General features: G+C 40.2%; 1 protein-coding gene across 5 annotated transcripts in view; it reads right to left on the reverse strand.

The window, feature by feature from the left end:
• cacna1ia (calcium voltage-gated channel subunit alpha1 Ia) overlaps positions 1 to 12427 on the reverse strand; it is a 192740-nt gene extending 180313 nt beyond the window's left edge. For 4 of the 5 annotated variants that reach the window (XM_084926243.1, XM_084926242.1, XM_084926241.1 and 1 more), the window contains exon 1: positions 11377 to 12427. The gene's annotated coding sequence lies outside the window, so the exon portion shown is untranslated. The remainder of the gene's footprint in view (positions 1 to 11376) is intronic. The other variant, XM_084926240.1, reaches the window with a different exon arrangement.
• Between the last annotated feature and the right edge of the window lie 9382 nt (positions 12428 to 21809).

The following is a 21809-nucleotide window of genomic DNA, read 5'->3' on the forward strand; positions in this document are numbered from 1 at the left end:
TAATCAGCCAGTCAGATTGGTGTGACAGTTCATTTACACATGTAGACGTGGTCAAGACAATCTGCTGAGGTTCAAATTGAGCATCAGAATGGGAAAAAAGGTGGTTTGAGTGACTTTGAATGTGGCACGATTGTTGGTGCTAGTCTAGTATTTCAGACACTGGTGATCTTTTGCAGTTTTCCCACACAACCATCTCAAAACCAAAGAATAATCAGCAGTTCTCTGGATAAAGATGTCAAAGAAGAATTGGTAAACTGCTTCCAACCAAGGTGAGCAGAAGAGCATCTGTGAATACACAGCACATCCAAAACCACAATCAACAAATCTGTAGCAACTGTGTGATCCAGTAACGTCAATATGGACCACAGTCTCTGAGGAATATTTCCAGCACCTTGTTGAATCTGTGGCACCAGGGCAGGTCTAAAGGCAAATGAGAGTCCACCTGGCATTATCAACGCGTAGCAAATGAAGTGGTGGGTTTGTGTATGTACCAGTTGATTTTTCAAAACGTCCACCAACTAACTCGACTTAAATCAAAAATCACAGAACAACGCGTCACTTTTTCTGTCCTCTTGAACGTTGCTGCTCATGAAGTTCTCAAAACCATCCCTGCGAGTGAATTGCTGATCTTTGATATTAAAATGTACTTTTTACAACCTAAAGTCCAATTATTAGAAATGTATGAGGATTTTGTAATGCTATCTGTAGCTGTACTTACATTTCTAGAAATAACACCAAACCTACAGCTTATTATTTGCTATCTCGCTAAATGTGGATGAGCCACAGTGTGAGTACTATTGTTGTGTCGACCAAGCTCCTAAGTCATTTACCGCCATGTAAAAATTACCATAATGTGAGACAATTGTTCCTGTCGATCACATTATATGAAGGATCTCGTTTCAGGTAACAGGTGAGTCATTTCAGAAGTCTTTTCTCAGATAACGTTTGAGGGGAAAAAAGATATAATTTGCCTGATGATAACAATTTCCCCGAAGCTAAATTACTGAAGCCTACAACAGTATTACTCTACGCATACCTCACAAATGCTAAATGAGCCATTAATCATGCAAGCAACCATGCAAAACATCATAAGACATTAATGCTACGGAACTGCCACTCAGGCTCTGAAAAGGTCACAAATCGTCATGGCGGGGGCGCTGTTTGTTCACATCACTGAACAGTGAGCAGAGTGGAGCCGAATGGCGGGATGTGGTGTCCGTCAAAATGACTTAGTGACGGTAGAGTGGGCCTGAGACGGCCTTCCTTAGTGGTGTCAGACCTGACAGGTGACAAAACTGCTGAGGAAGAGACATGCCAAGGGACCGCATGTGTACAACAGAGACAGCAAGAAGCAATAGGTCTGTGTGGGAGCGTCAATGTGTGTAAGAGAGAATATGCTGATAAAGTAGGCAAAAATAGTTTGAAGTGAAAAGTTCTGCTGACAACAAAGGTGTTCTTAGGCGGTGATGAGCATATAAAATGTACAAAACATGTATGCTGTAGCAATAACAAAGCATTAAATAATCAAAGGATTTTATCTTTATTAATTTCATTACATTCTGGCACTACTTTGATGGGAAAGCTAAGCGCCATTAAGGTCAGACTGCATTTTTAAGGTTCCAAATTTAAGGTTCCAGTGCCAAGAAGCAAATAAGTGGAAGTAACTGGAGTAAGTGTGAAATTTTGTGTCAGGGTAGTGGAGCTGATCATTAATGGTGAGAGCAGGTGGGAGGTTGGATGTTTCTGGGGCAACTGAACACACTGAGGTGCCTTCTGAGAGTATTGTGGTCCAAATTCAACAAAACACCTGTGAAGTGATAGAATATTCCCTCTAAAGCGCATTCCTTTCTTCTAAAAGCAATGTTTTAAGGAGACACACTTTAAAGAGTAAGGCTTGTGCTGTGTGAAGTACTTTAACAGGAAGGAACATGACAGCAAAGGAAATTCTTGACATGTTATTGTGCGCATGCTGAGACTGATTTTAACCACAATAACCAGTCTAAATGAGTGAGTGTTACCCTGAATATAAAAAGCCCTTTCTTTACATGAGTTGTTTTGGGGAAATAGGCTTATTTGCCTTCTTGTTCTTCAAGAAAAAAGGAGAAATACCACAGTCACATGTGTGCAGTAAATATAAAGTAGCAGCAAGTTAGCTTAGCTCGGGATAAAGACTGAAAATGGCTTGCCTTGCTCTGTCGATTTAATGCTTAAAGCTTATTAATTAACACGGCATATTGAGTTTGCTTAATCCATATAACACTGAAGTGTATAAACGGTTGTGGAGGTTGTAGTTTTGAGGAGGGGTGTGGGGGAGGATCTGGTGTGTTAGTTGTTCCCTTGCCTGGTTATGTGGGATTATCACATCCTACTAATAACCAGTAGTACATTTAGAGTTATGAAAACGCTGACGCCAAGGTCAAACAAGAGAAATGATTCAACTAAGAGAAACAGCTTGTTTCTGAGATTATTAATTAATAAAGAAAAATAAATGATAATTCGCAAAAGTGAATAAATGGAAAATTTGGGGTTTTTTTCCAGAATAATGTGCAAACGTACGCTGGACGATGAGATAACTGTTTGGGGATTTAAATATGTTGGAGCAGTAATATAAGCAACTGTCTAGTGTTTAAACAAAAACAAAACAAGTCCAGGCGATGTGCTGCAAGCACATTAGCTGTTTTTTTACGGACATATATTAAATGGCAAAATTCAAGGTGATCAAAAAATAAGGAAAAAACATCCCTTAAAATGTTTTTTGAAAATTCCTTGCTGTTAAACAGTACATTGTACTCCATTTTTATAGGTTTTTTTTTTTAATTTAGTGCACCTAACAAGAGAAATGGAAAGGCATAATCATGTCATAATGTCTGCCATGACAAACATATAATTTCAAAACACATAAACACCCGGTTACCATAAATCCTCACCTTCCCGTGCTGCGCGACATACAATCATGTATAATTGGGATGTTATGTGATGGGGCGACTGCTGCTTGTCACGAGAGATTAGCTGCAGACGAGCGTGCGTATATGTGAGCGTGTATCCATTGTTGCACCTGAGCACAATGAGCAAAAGCACCTGGATTATAATGTAAGGACACACTACATGCAAGCAGTTATACAAATGAAAGTCTGTCTATAAGCAAACAAGTGCAAACACAGATGCTCACACTGTTTCCTCTTCTGGTTTCAGATTTAAAATCACACACGAAAAAGTATGTTGAGTTAAAATGATCAGTTAAAAGTATTATATTTCTTAACCCTTTCAACCCTGGTTGCGTCGATATCGAGATCAGACTTTACTATGCATTTTAAAAAGACGTGTTCAGTGGAGAAGCTGCCAAAACTGAGTTTAGAACCAGTGTAGATCATCATCATTAACATTTGTGTTAAAAGCTGTCAATTACCCTGTTCTTGCAGTTTTGAGGGAGGAAAAAAAGGGGACTAAAAATGGGAATTTCAGATGTCACCTTGACTTGACAAAAAGGTGGAAAAGATCCACCCAAACAGCAAGCTCAGTAAAGAAGACCAGAACCTTATGGCTACCTTCAAGGTAGATAATAAAAGGCCAAAGTTAAAGTAGGTTAGCTATAGTTCAGATAATACCCAGAACACCATACATATATTAACAAGTTCCTCCTGCAAACACTGAACCACTAAAGACTTCCTTTTATAGAGTAATATGTTTTTTTCCTGGGGGCACTGAGCAGATGCTGCACATGTGTAAGCAATTACAAGCATTTACACACATATACTCATCATATAGTAAACTAACACAACAATCAAAAAGCTCTAATAACAGGTCCTTCTCATCACCGGTGATGAAATGGACATTTAATCTCACACTTAGGGCCATATTCTCATTCTCATTCATTCTCATAAAGCTGGATCTCCTCCAGTGTGTCAAAATGTTGATCCTTCAAGTTCATTTTCATTTTTGGGAAGTGGACAAAGTTTTAGGGCAAATCTAAGAAGCAGGCCAGCAGTAAGTGAAGACTGTGTTGGTATGGCTACAAAACCACACTGAAAAACATCACAGTATAGATGATTTCGTCTGAATGTTTTCTGTCAGACACCTCAGAAAAAATTACAAAAGAACCCGTTGAAAGTCTCAGAGTGGCAGAACCGCAACCTTCATGCTTTCATGCTGTGCACTCTTCAACTGAAATGAGCTTACCCACGACTGGAGACCTAGCTCTCATTGGCAGTGATGAGCCTTCACATAGATGCCTAGTGAAGTTCATGTTTGCGCTACGCTCAATTCAGTTCAGTTACATTTTATTCATACACCATCAAATCACAACAGCAGTCAGCTCAAGGCAGTTTATATTGTAAGGTAAAGATCCTACAATAATATTTTCTGATACTTTCTGAGGCTTGGATGATGTCAGGTAAGATTTCATATAGGTTACATTCTTCTGATATTGAAAATATAAAAAAGATGGATCGAATTTCTACTGCAAGGTAGCTAATACCTTTGCAAACCTTTACCTATTAGCACCGTGTGCTAATAGCATCTTTTGGCTCTTGATCAGCACGCTCAGCATTAGCAAACCACAAATCTGCATTCTGTTATCATTTATTGTCCAGCTTTACCATTTTGTCCAGCATGTGCAATGACAATAAAGTTGAATTCTATTCTATTCTATTCTATTACAGCCAATGAGTCTTTTTTTTTTTTGCATTTTCCATTTTGATTACTTCCAGTGTTTGCATTTGGATCCTTGTCTGTAACTGCTGCTCTTTGCAAATGTATTTTGAGGCATACACTGTATACAGTATCATAATTTCAAAACTGTGCCCCATGCCTCATTAAATAGTGTCATAGTTTTAAACGACTTAAGAAATGATGCCTCATTATTCATTTGAAAACCCCGACACCCATTGTTTTACTCAATTTATCGTTATAAATTGCCATTTATGGGCAGATAAGGACATGACAAATTGTGATTTAGTGCCAACAGTGAAAGAAAAACTCCCTCTTTGCAAAGTGTTTTCGCTATTTTGTTGACCGGTCTTCATCTTTGATCTCTCGTGTTTACGGTTCTTTGCATGAAATCTGGCTGCAAATACACAAACACGCGCCTCTGGTTACAATCTCGTTCGGTACGACACAACAGCAGAGCCTGTGGGTGAGCGTGCATGAGTCAACAGCCTTGCCTGCCGGTGGCATTCACAGTGACTCACATTTCCAGGAAGAGAGAGACACACACAGAGAAAGAGATAGGTGGGCCTGAAGTCAAGCCCATCTGATTTACAATACTCATTACTCAAGTAAACTGCTTAAAGGTCTCTAAATATTATTTTAAAGTAATACTGGCACTTTTTTTTTCCAAGCTCAGATTCAGCTAAATTCTCAGAAAAGAAATGAGCCAAATAAAGAACTTTTTAAATGATAAAAGACCTTTAAATGGTTTGTCCAGAAAATCTCAGAACTTCTCTTCTGTCATTTTTTTGTGCTTTTTTGTCGTGTGTCTTGTCTGTGTCTTATCCTCTCTGCAGGTGTTCATCCCTCCATCCATTGCATATCTTCTTTGTTCTCAATCGTTGAATATCGACACTCACAGCTACCAACCCTCTTCGCTGCTCACCCGCCATCTCCCCCTCCCTCCCCCACTCTTCCTCTCACTTGTTCTGGCCTTCGCGGGAGGCTCTCAGGGCACAGTATGTGGCTGCCCTCACCGCACAGTTGTCGAGCATAAACCGATCGTTTCACCTAACCTAATAATACCAGCACTCACTGCAGACACACTTGTATCTAGCTCGCTGTCTTTCACTCCATATTCCCTCTAACCCTTTGTCATTTTCATCCTCTCAATCTCTCTTCGCTTTCCTGCATCTCTTGATATTTCCCTTGATCTTTACACCTCCTGTTCCATCTCTCCCTTTTCTTAAAGTCCTTTATTCTTTCACTTTTTTAGTCTTCCATTTACTTTTTTTCCGTTCACGTCACTCTTTCAGATGTACATGCATTTTTTTTTTTTGCTCATCATTCCGCCTCATTTTCTATACACACACCTATTCTCTCAATTTGAGCTACCCCCTGTTACTTTCAGGCTATTGTGAGCTGCTGCTACAAAAGAACGATAAATGCACCCTCTCTCCCTCCTATGGTGAACCACAATGTTGGCTGACATGCAGGCCAGGCCTGACGTCCATTTGAGCGAGTGTGTGTATATATGTGTCTATGTGTGTCTGTCAGTGTGTGCATGCACTTTTACGTATAAATGCATGTTTATGGACATCTAAAAAAAAATAGACATGCGAAGAAGTAGTTACTGTCTTTGACTGCTAAATGTCCACACCCTACAACATCAGGCAAGAAAGATTTACAGAGGTGAACCAGCGAACAGACAGTCATGCCAGTTGAGCTACATCATCATATGTAGCTCAGTGTGTGTAAAGTGGTACTTCCAGAATATGACATATGGCAGGTAATTAGCTCACCAATACTAGGAAATGTGGATTTCTATGAGATTTGATCAGTCATAGGAGATTAAAACTAAACCCCAACAAATATATTACTGAAATGATATTATTAACTGATATATGGAGTACTGTGCAAAAGTCTTAAAACATATATGGAACGCCATACATAAGGCAAAAACAAAGTTTGAATATTTCAAATGAGCTTGAAAACTCCTAATTTAGTATGACCAGCTTTGTTCTTCAACAGAGCCTGAAGTCTCTTTGGGAAGCTTTCTCTCCAATTCTTTAAGTCGTCTTCTTTGGGTGTTGGCTGTCTTTTGTTCTGTTTTCTGTCAAGATGATCATACACTGCTTGAAAAATGTTTAGATCTGGGCTCTGGAGAGCCTAATCCATAACTTATATAGTGTTCCACTGTGTGTTTTTCTATCCAGGTATCGTTTTACTGCACTGGCAAATTGTTCGGGATCATTGTCATGCTGATAAATGAAGCTGCTGCCAATCAGATACTTTGCATATATTATTGCATGGTGGCTTAAAACCTAATGGTTTTTTTTCTGTGTACATCATTCAGTCAATTCTGACAAGATCTCCAACACCACAGCACCAAGTCATGATAGCGCCTCCACCGTGCTTAACAGATGCTCGCTGTTGTAGTTCTCTCCTGAGTTCTTCTGTACATATTGATGACAATTTGAATCAGAAATTTTACATTTTGATTCATCATTCCATGGCACCTGTTGCCACTGAGTTTGCCATTCTACTTTTTTGGCTAATAATCTTTTGGGAATCATCATGTTGGTGCAATCACGCTATTTCACACCTGTCAAACTGTGTTATTGTTGGGATTTTCCTTATAAATTTAACTAAAGAAATATTGACAAATAATGTGCTTTTACAACAGGCTGTGTACACATGGGTTCATCCCTTGACTTAGGTGCCTTTTTTATGATTGAATGATCCATAGGTTACCAGTGTTGGGTAAGTTACTTTAAATTAGTAACTTAGTTACATTACTAGTTACTTCCATCAAAAGTAACTCAGTTACTTTAAGTTACTCGTTACTTCCAAAGTAACTAGTTACTAGGGAAAGTAACTTTGGTTTTACTCAGACTTCCCTTGTTAATGTGTTGCTAACTGGATACCCAGCAAGATTGCCAGTCTTCTAGCTTGCTTACTTGCCACAAGTGCACTGTGCCACCTACCAAAGGAAAAAATAATGTGCATATTTCCACGAGAGAAATCCCACGCCTGGACCGTCGTTGACCACCGCCATGATTCTAGTCTACGTTACAGCGTCATGTGCGCTTTTTACATCCAACACAAAAACTGCAGTCGTGGTGCTTTTGATTGTACTCAGAACTCAGAAATTCTGCCTTCCGAATAGGAAGATGTAAGTAACACCAGACTGCAGATGAGTTGCATACAGGGCTGGACTGGGACAAAAAAATCAGCCCGGGCATTTTGACTAGAGACCGGCCCGCCATTATAGCAAAAATCATAAAGCCTTTGAATGAAAACAAACACTGTTGTGACAGTGATGTACACTGTTCTGATGGTATATATGTATCAATCTATCAATCGTTTGTTGTAAGATTCAGATAATTATTTATTAAAAGCGAGACATTTTAAATGAGAATAAGAAAGTATTTCTTTGTGCCCCCCTTTCCCTGTTAATGCCCTACCTGCCCCCCTGGCAAAACTTTGCTAGACCCGCCCCTGCACAGTTACCAGCTGTCAGCTACACAGAAAGGATCCTGGTGTTATTTGTCTCTCAGAAACAGTTCATAACTTCCCTTCAACTCATTCATGTCACCTAAAAGATAAACCTGTTTCTCCATCACCTGTTCAGCTCTGATGATTCAGTAAGGACATCTCCTGGTTTCATCTTCATGTTTCCCTCTCACCACATATCCAAACCGATATCATGACCAGCAGCTTTACAGCTGTGGCTCCAGCAAACATCAGCTGATACTAGAAAGTAATATTAAATAAATTCTAACAACAGCTGATCAAACGTGCTGCTGTTGTTTAACGTGACAAATAAACAAGAGGGAAAAGCCGATCAGCTGATCATTGATCAGTTTCATGATTAAAGTAGCAACAGGAGAGGGAGGGGAGAGAATGAGAGAAGAAGAGGCAGCTGTGCAGCAAAGACACAGAATAACTCCAGCTTTGTGTCTTTTTCATTGTAGCTGAAGTCCGGGACAAACTGTTCCTTTTCACCTAAATACGAAACGCCTAATAATTTCTCTGAATATGAGACGATTCCGTTTTTTAGGGAACGGTTGGCAACTCTAATAATTAACCTTATGAACAAAATAAAGTTCAACATCAGTAACATAGCACCCACCCAGCTGTATAGAAACCCCGTCATGCTAGCTAGCACGTAGTACGAAAAAGTCAGCACAACGAAAATAAACTCCAACTAAACTTGGTTTATATCTGACCCAGATGGACTGCAGGTCATAACTTCTTACCTGAAGTTCAGTTCACCTGACACTCGGACGGGCGGCCGCTTCGGGTCTCTCCTCCTGCGTCCCCTTTCTCTCATCCACCTGCTGGCTTCCACCACTTGCTAATGTTACTGAATCTGTGGAAGCTCCGCGATAGCCACCACACGAAGTAACGAATAACGAGCCTATCTAAATCCCAGTAACGAGTAACGCGTTCCTGATTTTGGCATAATAACTAGTTACCGTGCTCGTTACCACAATAATAACGTAGTTACTGTAACGCGTTACTTAATAACGCGTTAGTCCCAACACTGTAGGTTACTGTTAAGTGGCTTAACAAGCAAAAGAAAAAGAAACATCCCCCTGAAAATGGTCAGGTAAAAGTATCTTGAAAGCCCTTCAGAAAGCTTTGAGAATTATCCATCAAGGTTGCTTTATAAACTACAAGAAAGTATCGCTGCTCTAAAGCTCTATATAGAAATGAGTGGCACTCAAGACTGTGTGCACACTACTCTATCCATATTGTAGTTTTGTTTGATATTAACCATTATACTATTCCCAGAACATAATGAAGAGAAATGTGCAGATGGAGTAATTTAGAAATTGTGTTAGTAGAAAACTACTCCGAGGAATACATCAAGAGAATGATAATAAACAAGGACCCCAGAATTGTCATTTTTTTCAATATAACTATAAGATAAATAGAACTGCACAACAACAGCAAATAATTTAGCGAACACTTGATCATCACAGCATAACACAAACACAGATAAACTTCAGATTTATCATTCTATCCAGTTAGGCAGCATAAACCATTGTGAATCCAGTTCACCTGCTTTGGTTCAAGTGAAAGTTAAGACAGGCGCACTATAAAGGCAACAACAAGACAACCCTCAAAGCAGGGGATGGCATTAAAGGGTGTGGCCATAGACCCGTGCTCTCTCCTTATAAATCATAACTATTTTTTTTCCCAGTTTTCCTTTTTGCTAGTGTCCTTGTCACTACTTGCAGCTTGCACAGGTAGTCTAGCTCCTCCAAAGTGGCACATCCATATGGGCCATTAACAAGAAGGTTTGCTGTCTCTCCAAGCACAGCGTAGAGCAGACAACAGCACATATGAGGAGAGCAGGACAGGACTGTAGAAGGGCATCAACCGCAGCAGGACTGGTATCTGCTTTTTATGCAAGAAATAGGAGGAACACTGCACGATATATTAAAAATATCTAATAGGCAGTGTACAGCTAGTATTTCAAAGCTTGATTTTTGCTTCCTTAAAATTTTTATTGACACAAGCCAAAATCACATTAACTGTTAGGCTCTAATTAAAACTTGCCATGTTGAAATCGTGAGCAATTTTGTGGTTTGACTGTATGTTTTTTTTGTTTGTTTCTTTACAGCACTGAAGATTTCCATCCATCTCAGACACAAGACACAGCCAGGCTCCTCTGAAACAGCCTGAGGTTACACACCACTCTAAACGCTAACATCAATAGAAGGTGAGAGGAAGTACAGTTAAGATATGAATGAACAAGATTTGCTGGTGGTCTGTTCCTCAAATCTAAGTTCATGTAAAAAAATTGCACATTGCCTCGTGTTTGGCAGCTTCATGGCATTTCATTGCTGTAAGGCCTCAAGAGCAACCTGAGCATTAGCAGCAAAATCTGCCAGTAGCAGCATGGACCACTACACTACACAACACGCCTAGTCCTCTTTAAAAGGGAGCAGTAGAAGGCCACGTCTATGTATGTAATTCATGTATTTGTTTTTGCATCGTAGACTTTTACATTACACGGTGGAGAGTGGAAGACTGACCACTGTTTAAACACACTGCAAAGGTTTATGGCAAAAAAATTTCCACCAAACAAAAAGGAGGTGAGATAGGTTCAAAAGGCCGATCATCCCAGTCAGGCTGCAGCCTCTGTGATCAGATTGGTTTTCATTAGTCTGTCCATTATGCCTGGAGACATAATACACAAGGCCCTAAGCAACTTTATACCATGCAGGGTAAAAAAATCAAAATCACGAGTCCACAATTTTGTCAAGAAGGATCCTAAGAATAGAGAAAATTCCATTTTGACTTTTATATACAGTAAAAGTGTAAGCACAATGTACTTTTGTTTAAATGCAAATGAAAAGAAAGCAGAAAATCTAGTTGCAGTGATGATTATCTACACCTAGTCATTCCCAATTCATTCTTTTCCCCTCTTTTTAGAGAAGAGGAGAGGGTCTTATTTCGAGTCACGTTGTTTCTATAAATATTTCACAAAGCAGAAATCCCAAATAATTACAAAAAAATTAAAAAAGGATATATTTATATAAAATAGCACATCACTTGTCGGATTTCTGGGGCTACAGGTCTAAAGAAGATTCAACACTTTTGCCTCATCTGAGCGCTTGGCTTCACCTTGTTTTAACAACGTGTAACATCACAGCTCGTGATTGTGCCCACAGCAGCATGCGAGAAACACCTGAAGTGGAAACAGGCCAAACTTACCTTGACTGACATTAAAAAAGGTGTGTCCAGGGTTTACTGAACAAAACAGCAGAGGTTTCGTCTTCTTTCATCCACCTGGCCGGTGAACACCATGGAGAATCAGTATCCACCTGCCATTTATGGAATCGCAGCATACGGAGGCATTTCGGCGAGAAAAGGCGAGAACGTCGCTGCGGTGCTGCGATGCAAAGCCCGGTTCCCCGACGGAAAAAAAAATGGTTTGCGCGTCGAAGCCTTGGCGACTCTGTGTGGTGCGCGCCGGTCACCGCCGGGCTCACATTTCCAGAAAGCCGAGAACAAAATCAAGTAAACGTTGCTCTCTCACATCAGCCAACTTTTATTTCGAGGCAACTAAAAGATCGTTTCCAGCATGTGAACGTCCAGCATGATCAATATTTCGTTTTCCAGTTTAAGCTGTATGCGCAAAGGAATTTGGGAACACTTTTTTTAACATGGTCACGTTGACTGAGCACACTGGAAAAAAAATCCTGCGAAGCCGAAGAGAGAAAACGTCAGACCCAGTGTTGGTTAATAGCGTGCACATCCTCTCCCTTTTCATAGTTCCCACAAAATATTGTCATGAAGAAAAAACGCACATCTTCACAGACGATTCCTCAAATTTCAGGGAGCAACTTGTTATTTTAGGACCTCGTATCCAAAAGGCGTGCCTTTTTTTTCTTTTTGTGTTTCTCCCCCTAAGAGAACCAACTGCAACAGTTAACTCCCTGCAGGGTAGACCACAAACATTTCTATTACAGCATCGTCTTCACTTCACCGTGCGTCCAGACCTCCCTCCCGGTGGAATAGGCGATGGAGGGGCGCATCTGTCAATCCCGGATTTCCGTGCAGCCAAAATATCTCACAAAGGTTCACCCAAGGATCGCCCCGGACAGACAAACGTCTTAAAATCTTACCTAGTTTGGACGGCAATATGCTCAGGGAAGGAAAAAGTAAAGCTTTTTCAAAGAATCCCACGCTCCACCGGCAGATTAATTCGTCTCTGGCGCGTCAAAACCTTTCTCGTGGGTGAGTTCTCAGCAAGAGAGAGAGAGAGAGAGAGAGCGCAGGAGAGAGAGAGAGAGAGACATCGGAGAGAGAGAGAGGGGGAGAGAAAGAGAGAGACGTAGGGCATGATCTATAAGGTACACACTCCCTTTTTTAAGTCCTCATATGGAAAGTGCTTGTTATTGTTACGGCTTGTCCACAACCCACTCAATCGACTGAGACTAACCACATGTAATTAACCAGACACGCTATAATGTGTGTGTGGGGGGGCGTCTGATATTTGACGAGGCATACCTCATAACCACTTCACACCAGCACCGTGAGCTGACACACCGGAGTAATGTAGCAGTAAGTAGCAGCGCGCACACGAGCGCACACGCGAGTCCGACGCGAAAGACTCACGCGTGAGCAACTTTGGAGATACCACGAGGGGACAGACAACGGGGTGCACCGTGGATTGCGTGGGCAAGCGGGTTGCGACTGGGCATTTGATGAGGCATGCTGTATGTTGTGTTAGCTCCGTGCACAGGCAGAGAGTAGAGTTAACTTTTGGTCCCAGAAGAGATGAAAGAGAAGAGAGACGAGAAGTCGCCTGGAGTGTGCTTAATGCAGATGAAAAATCAGCTGGGAAGAAAATATCATTTTTGAAGTTAGGGAAGGGCATGTCTAGAGACACGCGCTCACACGCTCATTCACACACATGCCCACAGACACTCTGTTTAGTAGCTGTTATTCTCTAGTGTCTTCATTTATATTATTTCAGCACCATGGACAGCTAACAAGCCAGGGCTGTCCAATGTGCTGAAAACTTTTCACTTGGAAGGACTCACATTAATATAAGCCATTGCTCTCCTTTTGACTCTGTTTGACCTCCTCCACTGAGGGGTCGGAGCACTCGGTCAACCTTCTCATGAGCTCTGAAGATACTTCCTTGCACTGGGTTTATTTCTTGGCGTTTACCTCCTTTAACCTCTCTATCTAATCATATTCAAGTCGACAACTCTCCAGTTATTACAGCTTTGTCCAAAATAGTGGTTTTCATTAAAAATTCACAGCAGCGATCGAAACTTTGCTTCTACTTTACATTATCCATCAATACAGCAGTCGGTGCGAAGGGCGCTTTTTCCTTTGAGCAGGCAGCAGAGCAATAATAATGGAGGGTTTACTAAATCTGAGCATAACGTATGTGGTCTATAGGGCAAAAATGCATTTTACTGTTTGTTAGTCATTAATAATAATGCTGACCTGTGCAGTATGAAGAATAAGGTTGCAGAGAATTCAGATCAATTAAACATGACTACATCCCTTCACATGCCAGGTCAGTCACACGGACAGCTAGCTGAACCACATGCGTTAGTTTTAGATCCTCTCTACATGTATTGACCACAAAATACTTATTATAGCACTTTAATACCTCATGAAGGAAAAAAAGCCAGAGGCATGAAAATTTCATGTTTTGCCATTGTGAGTTTATTACTAATTCAAGGCACCATGGGCAAAAATACCCCCACTTGGCAGCTTGAGGTAAAGTGCGTTATTCATAAGTTGTGAATAATTGAGGTTTAGGGAGCACAGGGGAACTTAGTGGGGATATTTGCTGACTGTGTGCATTGTCTGAGGTGGCACTTACGAGGAAATACAATTCTTGGGGTGGGCGATTAGTACTGTAGGTAGAACGAAGAACACGATATTGGGTATAATGTGTGCTTTTAATGATAAAATGCAATCTCCAAGCCTCCTCCTACTTTGAAAAGTAGTAAAAGAAGATTTATCAACAGTGGTGTTGCTACTGCTGGGTCTTTTTTTCCCTTTTCTTTCTCTCTTTTTTAAAAAAAAAAAATTATGTATTTATTTATTTTTAGACAAGCTACTTTGATACTTAGTATCAGTTACTGAAGAGGGTGGGAATATCTGAAAACAACAGGACTCGCATTGCATCACATCAGAACACATCATGTCGCCAGTGTCACACCACATCTGATCACATCTGGTCTCTTCATGTCACACTGCATGGCATCAGCGCAAAGCAGTGCAATCAAGCAGTGACATCACGATTCCTCCGGTGTATTTTTTTTAATTTTTAATTTATTCAGCACTGTTGTAGTGCAGGATTTGCACTCAAACTATCAGCCTCGCATGATTTTAATATTGAAAGCAGTGCTGAGTAACACTGCCTTCACAGAGCTTGCTGATTCATACCAAAACGTGCCTCCCGACTGAGCAGAAGACTGATTTCAATAAACACGTTGGAGTCGGGATGAAGCTATTTCACTACTGACATTTACTGGGAGATGTTGTCAAACCTTTCTGGGTTTGTTTTTGGTATTTATCACATGTCAAAGAATGGAGTGGTTTAAAAATCAGCAAGAAACAGCTGTTTCCTGGCCATTAAGCAAACCTGGTAATTAGGCTTAATGAGAAAGTTTCCCTTAAAAAAGTTTCTTCGGCCCAACGGTGATTACAAGTGGAAAGCCACAAAACAGTGGAATTCTCAGTATTAACATAAAATGATCCGCTTGACTTTGTTTTCAGAATCAATGTTATTCCAACCAAAAATGCCTGAAGGATCATGTGAAATTTTGCTGAAATCTGGGATGTCGCTTTGGATGACTGCACTGATAGTGGCTGGTTTCCATAGATATGCCAGTCGTACACAGCCTCCAGGGCTGCTGGGAAGAGATAGGCTGCACCCCAAGGTGCGCGTGTGTGTGCAGGCGTGCATGTGTGTGTGTGTTAGCATATGTGTTTAAGTGTAAAAGTGTGACTTCTTACCCTCACTGGGCAGAGATAAGGGGGAGTCCTGAAGGTGCCTGGAGCTTGGAGGAATCTGGGGAAAATGATTAGTGCCACAGGCACATAGTAGACACCCTCTATCTAGATACTATTAGAAACAACTGTGACCATCCAGGTAGCCACACTAAAACACCACATGAGTGTCGTATGAAGCCATAAAGAGAGACTGCATTACCTTGTGTAATCCTATGTGACATAAAAGAATTGTCCCAGCTCTCATTCTCATCTTCTGTAATGTCTTAAATGTCTCATTTAGAGCACTTGTTGTGTGTCTTTCAGTTTTGTATGCCTCTCTGACAGGTTCTTGTTTTACACACACATATGCCCACAAAGCTGAAACTTGAACTGTTTCCCCTGTGTTCTTATAAAACATTCAGAGTGCCAGTTCACTGGACATGTGTTCACCTTTGAACGGATAAGCACCCTCGTGTGTGTGTGTGTGTGTGTGTCTTCACATCAATCATGTCTAGGCCACACTGAGGTGTCCTCGTGGTCGAGTCATGTTACTCCTTCTTGTGGTGCCACTGGAGAAAAGCGACTGTCAGGGAGGAACCGAGGCTAAGGAGAGCGGGAGAACAAAGTGGGTTTGCTGACAGGAAAAATAAAGAATTAAGGAATCTCGGGCTCATGGGGGTGAAGAGTAAAGATTAAAGATGATTGGAAGATTAGAGAAGGAATACAAAAGATGAGAAGAGCCTAGAGGTGAGATAAGTCGAGAAAAAGGAAGAAGTATTCCTGTTTACCGGGCCTGGGTTGTCAAATCTACACTCAGCCACAACAAAAGCAATTTACACATCAGCTCTACTTCCATTAAACCCCAACTGTGATGTTTTGCCCAGTGGACTAGATTGTTTATTTAGCTGTGTGGTGTCAGTTCTATGCTTTGGCATTGATTTCCTTTCAAACAAATATTATAAAATTTGTTTAAAAACAGAGCAATGTTTTTAATTTTGGAAATGTAATTGATTCCCATCAGAATTAGTTTAGTATGAATGTGGCTTTATAATCTTATTAAGCGCTTAAGCAATAACAGCAGCCAAACAATCAAGAACACATTGTGCTTTGAGTAAATTGTAATAGTTAATTACACTATTATATCAAGATAGCATATTTTGGATTTTAGTGAACAAACTGATGCATCCACACACATGTTCAGTGATTTGAATTACTTTTCCATGAACTTATTGCTACTTTTGCTTTTATAATAGAAAACTGTGAATGACCTCACAAAAAAATTCATATATTTCCAGCTGTGACTGCCTCTTTTGAATCTTATTAGCCCATTCGGTGGCTGTTCATATCACCAGTAAACAGTCTCCTCTACCTAGGCCCAGCAGGCATTCATCACCTTATTCGATCTTGGTTAGTCTGCTTTGCTGAATGGAAAGGCTGGATGGAGGGATTCCATAAGGACAAAAGGATGCAGGAGCGGTGGGTTAAAGACAGCCCTTCTGGCTTCCATCATGACACGGGAGTTTGATTCTTGCCTTTTGAACCAAGTATTTGTTTTTGACTTGATTTTGAACTTTCTTTTTACTCATTGTGTACTTTTGTTTTTGCATGCTATCGTATGATTTCACAAAGCTACTTGGCCCTAATTAGGAAGTGATCAGAGTTTGGGTACAAATTCACCCTTCCACATATTAATTGACAGAGGTGGAAAGTAACGAATTACATTTACTTGCGTTACTGTAATTGAGTAGTTTTTTTGTGTATTTGTACTTTTTAAAGTCATTTTTCAAGTCTGTAATTTTACTTTTACTTAAGTATATTTTTTAAAAAGTATTGTAGTTCGCTACGTTTTCAATCACACCCGTTACTGAGTAAATTAAAAATAAAAAATAAAAACATTGCGCTTCAGAAATACTGCAGGGAATGATGGGTAGTAGAACAAATTGGCGCTAAGGTCACGTTAAAGATGGAGTCTGACGTCGGTGTTACGGATCCAGTGAAAAAAGAAGCCCCGTCGAATTCTGCTGACCCTGAACTCGAAGAAACGGATGTGAACCCCTGGCCGTATTTAAGGGACCATTTCGGCTTCAAGTGCAAGAAAGGCAACAGCTTTATTATGCAGTGTAAGCTGTGTTTGCCCAGAGAGACCGAGTTAGCAGCTTTTAAAAATTCCACATCAAACCTGCGCAAGCATGTAGAGGTAAGTTAAATATAACTCGTACCGTTATGGTAGCAAAAAGGCTGTGTTCAAATTAATCACATTAAGTTAAGACATCTGTGAAGAACACAGATAACGTTGTTGGTACTAGCAACTTGCTGTAATCGGGCACGTTGTTGTCCACGCAACTTACATTTTTTTACTGGGTTGGTAAATTGCCAAAAGAAAATGTGTTTACCTACATTTTTCCTGTTTGTTAATAATAATAATTTATTTAAAAAAATAGTTAAATTAAAGACAGAAGCGGCTACTTTCTTACTTAACCCACATATGTTCACACTGCAGGCAAAAGAATAACAGAGCGCTCACTTACCTTAGATTAGTCAAAGACAGCTGACTTCTGTTACTTGTTAATTAGCACTTGCAACCTCCCGTTAACTAGCCTGTTACTGTCCAATAAAAAAAAAACAAACCACGAGGTATATTGGTATAATTTACCAGCGGTAGCTATGTAATGCATTGATGTCTTATTAGGGACGTCAAAAAACTTTCTCTCAAACTTAATACTGGCCTGCCTGCCTCAGCTGCCTTCGAGCGTCTCTTTAGCTGTGCTGGACTACTGTTCACTGCAAAGTGAGCAAGGATGAACTCTACTAACTTTGAAAATCAACTGCTCCGCAAAATTAACAGGAAGTTCAGAGAGTAACACTCTAGGATGGATACAAAGGAACTTTATTCTAGAGGTACAGTAGGGCAGGGCCAAGTTTAAAAAATTAAAAAACATTTTTAAAGCAGCTGCCGTTCAGTTCAGTACTTGTTCTCTTATTTGACAGTTTAGAACACATTCTCATGTGAAAGAATGATATGGTTTTGTATTGAAAACACTGTGATACCTGACAGTTTGGTTGATTGGTTTGGTGACCATTATCCATTTTCATGTATAGACTTGCAGTTTAACTGCCACTGCACTTTAATTTGTAAAGTTTTTCTTTTCACTAAAACAGAACTACTTTGAGATTTATATCCCACTGTCTTTTTTTGCACTACTCAGAAGCGGCTGTCCTCCTGCTGACAGAAAAGTAACTATGTAACTTTTACTCTGAGTACATTTTAAATGAGCTACTTTTTACTTTTACTTGAGTACATTTTTAGACAGGTAATTTTACTTGTACTTGAGTAAAATTTCAGCAAAGTAATAGTACTTTTACTTGAGTAAAATATTTTAGTACTCTTTCCACCTCTGTTAAATGATTACAAAACTGTCTTCTCGGTTACCAAAAATCTATTACTTAGCACTGGATATACAGTATAACATGCCTTCTACATAATGTATCACAGTGTAAGCAAAGATAGCGCAATACTTTGGGGATGATGGGAAAGGATAGAGAATCAGGATTAGTTTATGTGTCAGGGTCTGGGGCAGGCTGGTGAGTGTTTTCCATTTGTATTCCTCAAACACAGGACTACGTAAAGTGCAATGTGCAAAAATTACAAAAAAGTACCAAGACAAGACAGTGCAACACTTGACAGAACAGGACGATACAGACACAAGACAGTGCAATGAAAATGTGCAAAATACTGAGTATTGTGCAAAAATGACTGCACGGCACTATGAACTTCAGCTAAGCACAGTGGTCAGCTTGGGAGTTCTTGCACACACACGGGTCTTGAAGTTTGGCTACTGCAACCTGTGACAACTGCCCATCTGGCCCATAGAAAGGAACCATTCAGCGGGAAGAAGGCTGGGAAAACTTAACATCATGTGTCTGAATTACCTGAATTATATAGCATGCATCTGAGTTTGTATCGAGACTACAGGAGGAAAAACATTTCTCTGAAACAGGTTTCCATCCAAGTAAGCATGTTAGGTGATTGCTTTTACAATCACTGAGTTGTATCTAGGCAATGTGTCAAACACAGTTTAAAGTTGTTATGTTTTCCTCCCGCAGCTCTACAGCTGTATTGGAGATATTGAGGGAGTGAGGAAAAGAGGTACAGAAAACAGCCTAACACCTTGTTGGGAGTTTTGAAAACTCTGCCTATTTTGCTCTGCCTCGAACAGAGAGCTGAACCCAGCAGGCAGCAAAGAGTTTGCAGCATCCTGTGTGAAAGCAACACAAACAGCAATCCAATGGACCAAGTACAGCTGCTGTTACTGTGTGGCTGGTGTCAATTTCACCTTGTGAGCCTGTCTGTGTTTTTGTGTGCTATGATGCCATTATATTCCTGGAGACACCTGCAGTGGGAACCTCTTGAAAGGATTTTTTTTGTACCATGGTTGAGTGTTTGCATGTATTTTTACAGTGCACAGACCATTTTCTATGTAATAGTGAAATATAGTTTGCAGGCGTGCAGTTCAGATCTAAATCAAGAACAGGTTTGAAGATAGGTTTTGTCTGAGATGTGAGTAACGAGTAAACTGCAACTGAACTATGAATTCTCCTGCAGTTTGCGGGACTGTCTCACATTTTGTAAGCTGTGACATAGCTCTAATTCCCAAATTAATCTTTTATAACTATAATATTTTCAAAGATGGATGTGATCTAAGACTTCTAGTTTTTAGACATTTACAGGTATGCACAGAGAGAAGTTTCTTACTTCTGCTATCCCTAGCCACTTCTGGAAAAAGTCCATCTACCAGCCGCCAAGATGACTTCAGCAGAATTCACACCATTTAGACCTGATTTCAAGTCTATTTACAGCATCTCACTTCCCCTCATGCACTATCGTGCACACACATAGAGAGACACACACACTCAACTATTCACATTACAATCGCGGACATATGCTTTCGACTACAGTCTCATTTTGCAGTCTCCTCCTAACCTACCCAGTATCCCCTGGAGGGATTTAGTAAATAGTTTGTACTTTCCATTAGAGCCTAATTCTATTATGCAGCCAGCTCCTATCTATCCAAACATTCACGGAGACATGCAAGAAAAGTAGCAAGTGGAGCCCAGTGGAGGCGACTGCGGTTTGAGAATGGAGATGGGAAGAGGTGGGAGTGAGGGGGTGCTTTTAGTGCAAAATAAGAAATAAAAAGATAAGGACAGGGGTGATTGGGGAAAAAAAGAAGGCAAGGGTAGAGATCCATCTGTAGCCACCTGTAAACGATGAACTGGTGCCATGCTCATATTAGCAGTCATGATATCTGTATACAGGTTGAGGAATTTGCTTTGATGTGTTTCACCTGCAGATAGGCAGACATGGAAATGCCGGCCAAAGTTCTTAAAACTCTCTTTGTGATAGATTCCACTACAGAAGGTGCACAGGATCACTCACACAAGTTGAAGGCAACCCTTGAGCGATTTCTTGTATTTAACATTTCCCAACATTATACAATATACATATATATTTGTATTGGTGTGAGTGTAAAGAATAATTCACATGATGCAAAAACACTGATTGCTGAAATATTTTGTCACAGGTCTGATGTGCCAGTGAGGAGCACGTACCTTGTTTGTACCAGATTCGACCCCTTTGGCTGCAGAACTGCCATAATTCTTCATGGCATAGATTCAACAAGATGCTGGAAACAGTCCTTGGAAATTTTGGTCTGCAGCTGCAACAATTTATTGGCTGCATATCTGTTCCACCACATCCCAAAGGCACTCCATTGGACAGATCTGTTGACTGTGGAGGCCGTTTGATTGCATGTTCGAAAAATGTTAAAAAGACTAATTTGAGATGATCTCTGTGACATGGCATGTTATCTTGCTGGAAGCAGCCATTAGAAGATGGGTACACTGTGGCCATAAAGTGATAGACATGGTCATTTTTTCAGTCTTCTGTGGTCCAATTTTGGTGAGCACATGCAAACTTTAGGCTTGGTTTCCTGTTTTCAGCTGACATGGGTGGCAGTGTAAGATTTGACATGTTATGCATTCAGACTGCACCTTCATTGTAACTAGTGCTAATCTGAGTTACCATTTCCTTTAGACAATTCTCAATTGTATGCTGCTGCTAAATGTCCATCTTTGCATATTCGCAGACTCTCCCATTGGTTGATCTTTATCTATAAATCTCTCCTTGGGCTGGTTCCATCTTATTTATGTGTTTATATGTGTAAAAACCACAACCAATACAACCTTCGTTCGAACAAAATCATACAATTGATTGTCCCAAAAATCAGAACAGAATTGGGGAAAAGGGCTTTTAAATACGCTGCCCCTGCTTCCTGGAATAATCTGCAGAAGGAACTGAAATTATCAGAATTGGTTACCTTGGGAGAGTTTAAGTCTGTCTTAAAGGAACGAGAGAACAGCTCTTTTACTCAGTGTGATTGTTTTTAATGTACTCTTAATTTGATCTGTTATTGTATATTTTACACATGTTTGTATGGGATATTGTATTTGTTTTAAATGTTATATACCTATGTGGTATGTGACTTTTGTTGCCATGATGCCAGGTCTCTCTTGGAAATGAGATTTTTAATCTCAATGAGATTTTTTACCTGGATAAATAAAGGATTAATAATAATAGATGGTTGTGTGGGAAAATCCCAGTTTTTAAAATCATCAGACGA

The sequence above is a fragment of the Perissodus microlepis genome, chromosome 4, assembly GCF_051167445.1.
Source record: "Perissodus microlepis isolate ML-2025 ecotype Zambia chromosome 4, ASM5116744v1, whole genome shotgun sequence".
NCBI classification, from domain to species: domain Eukaryota; kingdom Metazoa; phylum Chordata; class Actinopteri; order Cichliformes; family Cichlidae; genus Perissodus; species Perissodus microlepis.